The sequence below is a fragment of the Eurytemora carolleeae genome, unplaced genomic scaffold (genome assembly GCF_000591075.1).
Source record: "Eurytemora carolleeae unplaced genomic scaffold, Eaff_2.0 scaffold470, whole genome shotgun sequence".
Classification (NCBI taxonomy): Eukaryota; Metazoa; Arthropoda; class Copepoda; order Calanoida; family Temoridae; genus Eurytemora; species Eurytemora carolleeae.
The window spans coordinates 180,706-185,731 of NW_019402183.1; the positions used below are offsets into that span (position 1 = coordinate 180,706).

The window sequence follows — 5,026 nt, forward strand, 5'->3', positions numbered from 1 at the left end:
CATCCTACATTTTGTTGGCAGTAACTTTAAAGATACAAACAAATTTGATAATTTAAAGGGAGTGACCGGCTATGTAAGGTAGTTGAACTTTAAACATTTTAAAAAACTAATTCTGAAAACATATCCACCCCCAAAGTAGAAGTTTTGAACGTCGAATTTGCGCTCAAACTCAGGATTTACAGCTAGATCTTTAAAAAGTTTAATATGTCTCGAATGACCCCGAAAGAAGTTTTCCACAACACTGCATACTCAGTTCAACTACCTTATATAGCCGGTCCGTCCCATTAAAGCCTTTAGTCCAGTCATTTGTGAATAACTTTTTAGCAATATTGTTCAAAAAGGTTTGTTCTGTTAATTTGAGATTGTTTAAAAATGGTTTTGTGAAACTATATTCATAAATTCTTTAAATTAAAGAACTGATTCTAGACAAATTCATTGCTTGCATGTTCCATTCACAATGGTACCCATGAAATCCAATTCACAACGGTACCCATCAAATCCAATGCACAATGGTACCCATCAAATCCAATTCACAATGGTACCCATCAAATCCAATTCACAATGATACTCCCATCAAATCCAATTCACAATGGTACCCATCAAATCCAATTCACAACGGTACCCATCAAATCCAATTCACAACGGTACCCATCAAATCCAATTCACAATGGTACCCATCAAATCCTATTCACAATGATACCCATCAAATCCAATTCACAATGGTACCCATCAAATCCAATTCACAATGGTACCCATCAAATCCAATTCACAATGGTACCCATCAAATCCTATTCAAATGATACCCATCAAATTCAATTCACAAAGGTACCCATCAAATCCAATTCACAATGGTACCCATCAAATCCAATTCTCAACGGTACCCATCAAATCCAATTCTCAACGGTACCCATCAAATCTTTGTCAGATCAATTATGAAATAGACATCCATGTTTTTAAACCAGATAAACGACTTTTTATTCTAAATAATTGATTAGATGAAGATTTCAGAGGGACCATTGTGAATAAGACATGCCTTTCTTTTCTGAAATGGAGGGTTACATAAAATGTCGTGTTCCTTTAATCCTAGTTTAATGATTAATGAAATAATGTTTGTTTTCAAGACGGGGAATGAGAACAACACGGTCAAAATAGTAATTCAGGTGATTTGAAATTTTTCAGTTTAAAACAGAAATCAGAAAAGTGTGAAAAAGAAAGACGACCTTCAGACGCAAGTTATGACTTTAGATAGTCCAATGAACATTAGACACAGCAATTGTAAACAGCCCTTTTAACTTGATTTTTTAAGTTACTAAAATATATCTTTTTGCTTTGTAACAACATTAAATGCACTTAAGTATTGCTATAATGTCTTCCTATTTCACAGTTTTCTGATTTTATCAAAGCAAAGCATATCAAACGAGATATATCAAAACAAAACATATCAATACAAATATCTCCTACATAATGTATCAAAACAAAACATATCAATACAACATATCTCCTACATAACATATCAAAAAAAGCATATCAATACAAAAAATATCTCCTACATAACATATCAAAACAAAACATATCAATACAACATATCTCCTACATAACATATCAAAACAAAACATATCAACACAACATATCTCCTACATAACATATTAAAACAAAACATATCAATACAACATATCTCCTACATAACATATCAAACAAAGCATATCAATACAACATATCTCCTACATAACATATCATAACAAAACATATCAATACAACATATCTCCTACATAACATACCATAACAAAACATATCAATAAAACATATCTCCTACATAACATATCAAAACAAAACATATCAATACAACATATCTCCTACATAACATATCAAAACAAAACATATCAATACAACATATCTCCTACATAACATATCAAAACAAAACATTTAAAAATAATCGCTTAAAAACTTTACAAATTTAACATTTCTTCTACAAAATAATCAATGAAACTTATTAAAACAAAACGTTTAAAAACAAATATCGAAATAAAACATTTCAAAAAAAATCTAAAAAAAACATTTCAAATCTAAGCATTTCAGATAAAATCATATATAAAACATCATATCAATAAAAAAAGATAAATATAAATAAAAAATATATTTATCAGGCCCCTGCCTCCTCCTCTGGTGAATGTGTGGAACCTGAAACCAAGCACAGACGAAACACTCCACAAATAATTGTTCAGGTTAAAAAAGAAAAATATTTAGAAATTTTAAATTTTGTCGTTGTTGTTCACCTGTTGTTTTTTTTTCAAATAACTTTGTAAACACGTTGTGGAATGTTTCCTCCTTTGTGTGTAACCCTCTGAAACCTCACAGATGTTTTAAATGGTGTTAATAAATGTCGTCGTCCGCCTAATTTTCTCAAACGTAAATAAAGTAAAATATACAGAGCGTCCAATCATATTAGATTATCTTCAAGTTTTAGCGCCAAAATAAAACAATAATACCCTAAAAAACTAGTTTTTTTTCGCAAGATAACTCTTATATTAGCCTTATGAAATTTTTCAAAGTGATTGATTCTTCTTTATATTTTTTCTGATTAGTCCCGAAAATCGTAATTTAGACCGATTACCGATCTTGTATGATGTGGGACACCCTGTAGATACAGAGCGTCCCATTTAATATCATTCTTTAAAGTCTTTTGTTTTCTCTCAAAAATTCCAATTTGAAGAAGCGAATCCCTATCAACCAGGGGCGCGCGTCTAAAGGATGTCATTGGGACGTCATCAATTACCAATGCGACGTCCATGGACGTCATCTTTTAGGTGTTGAGGACGTTGCAGGGACCTTAAACGCACACTTTTTTTTACGTCCTCACGACCTATCTTTAAACGTCACTTTGGACGTCATAATGACAAAACTTTTGACATCTAAATGACCAAACTTTTGATGTCTAAATGACCAAACTTTTGACATCTAAATGACCAAACTTTTGACATCTAAATGACCAAACTATTTCTACGTAATTATCCTACACTTAACCATAGATCAGAGACTAATTTATTATCTTTGTCAGACCAGTATGAGACCAGTTAGTTAAGCTGACCTAACCGACTAAACCTGACCTAACCTAACCTAACCCGACCTAACCTGGCCTTACCCGACCTACGGGGACTGGTAATTTTCAGACCAGTAAGGTATCCTGACGTAACCCAACCAATCTTGACCAAATCCGACCTAAGTGGACTAGTAAGGTTAAGATCAGTATGAGGCCAGTTAGGTAACCCGACCTAACCCGACCTAACCTGACCTAACTCGACCTACGGGGACTGGTCATGTCCCGACCAGTTATATAATCTGTTGTAACCTGACCTAACCCGACCTAACGCGATCTAAGTGGACTGGTCATGTTCCGACCATTTTGGTAATTCTACGTAATCCCAACCTAACCTGACCTATCTCTGGGACTGGTTGCGCGACGTCGCTGTTTTCTAGGGCATATACTGCAGGGTTACCCACAAAGGATGAGACTATAAAGACGACCCAAAACTATAAAAATATGACAAATTAAAGCATGCTTTTTGGTTTCTGCATTTAATTAAGTATTTAGATTTTTTACTAAATGATTTAGCACAGAAATAAACCTTTTTGGCTTACAAGAATAACCCTGTACAGACTACAGACACAGTCGTCTCTAAATACTCATCCTTTGTGGGTAACCCTGTATTTATAAATATGAGTGATAAGGCGATAATGAAAAAATAGCCTGTATGTTCCTAAATGTGTTCTGCCTTTTTTTGTGCCTTAAAAATTAAAGTATTTAAATGATTTCATTCACAATTATAAAATTTTCGGTTTAATAAATAAAATGAAAACTAACACAAATTCTTGATATCTCTGGTAATTTTAAACGCACATAAAAAGCAGACCACATGCTGGAAATGGCTGGACTATGGCTATTTTGTGATTATTGTTTCATCAATCATATTTGTAAAATTGACGCACAATTGCCGTTAACTTTTAATACTGCATCAGAAAATTGTAAGGTAGTGTGTTATTAACANGTGGGACTTGGGTTTTTCTTTATAACTTAAAAACGGCTTACACTAGAATGTTTTTTAAACTTCCTAGATATGAACCATTTTTTCAATTTTTTATGCAAAGGGTATATACAGGGTGTCCCAATAAACATGGGAATTCAGAGACGAAATTCGATATCGTCTTTGTAAAGAAATAGTGTTATGCTACCTAATTTCAATGGTCAAAATAAATTTATGTCTGATATTTTATGTAAAAAGTAAATGACTGTTTTGTTATCCTGCAAAACGTTGTATGATTTTTTTGTAAGAATTCTGCAAGATAAACAGTGAAGAGAAACAACTGTACTGTATTTGTATACACGAATCTCTGTAATTGTTATGTACAACACAGTATGCAATAAAAATATAAACAAACAAATTCTTTGCAAATTCTGAACTCTAGCAGACAGATTATAGTTTTCATATTAGGCATCATAATACTAAATCAAAAATCATTTACAAAGACGATATCAAAATCGTCGCTAAATTCCCAAGTTTATTGGGACACCCTGTTTTATAGGATGGAATTTAAAATTTTATATCTTTAAGATTCCAGCCAACATGTGAAAGAGGAGCCATTAACTGAATTTAAAATTGTATATCTTTAAGATTCCAGCCAACATGTGAAAGAGGAGCTATTAACTGAATTTAAAATTTTATATCTTTAAGATTCGAGCCAACATGTGAAAAAGGAGCCATTAACTGAATTTAAAATTGTATATCTTTAAGATTCGAGCCAACATGTGAAAGAGGAGCCATTAACTGAATTTAAAATTGTATATCTTTAAGATTCGAGCCAACATGTGAAAGAGGAGCCATTAACTGAATGTGATGCTGAAAATGTTGAAGATGAACCAGAAAAGACTACAGGGACTGTGAACGAAATTTTAATTTGCTGTCGTTTTTACAACGGTATCCTTAAAACCTTTCTTCACGCAAAAATTTCGTGATATCCTTATTCCTATGGC

At 32.6% G+C, this 5,026-nt stretch overlaps 1 long non-coding RNA gene across 1 annotated transcript; it reads left to right on the forward strand.

The window, feature by feature from the left end:
• The first annotated feature begins 1,116 nt into the window (after positions 1 to 1,116).
• Positions 1,117 to 4,746, forward strand: LOC111718188 (uncharacterized). Its single transcript, XR_002769002.1, has 3 exons — positions 1,117 to 1,160; positions 2,145 to 2,222; positions 4,728 to 4,746. It is a non-coding gene; the product is annotated as an uncharacterized LOC111718188 (long non-coding RNA).
• The last annotated feature ends 280 nt before the right edge of the window (positions 4,747 to 5,026 follow it).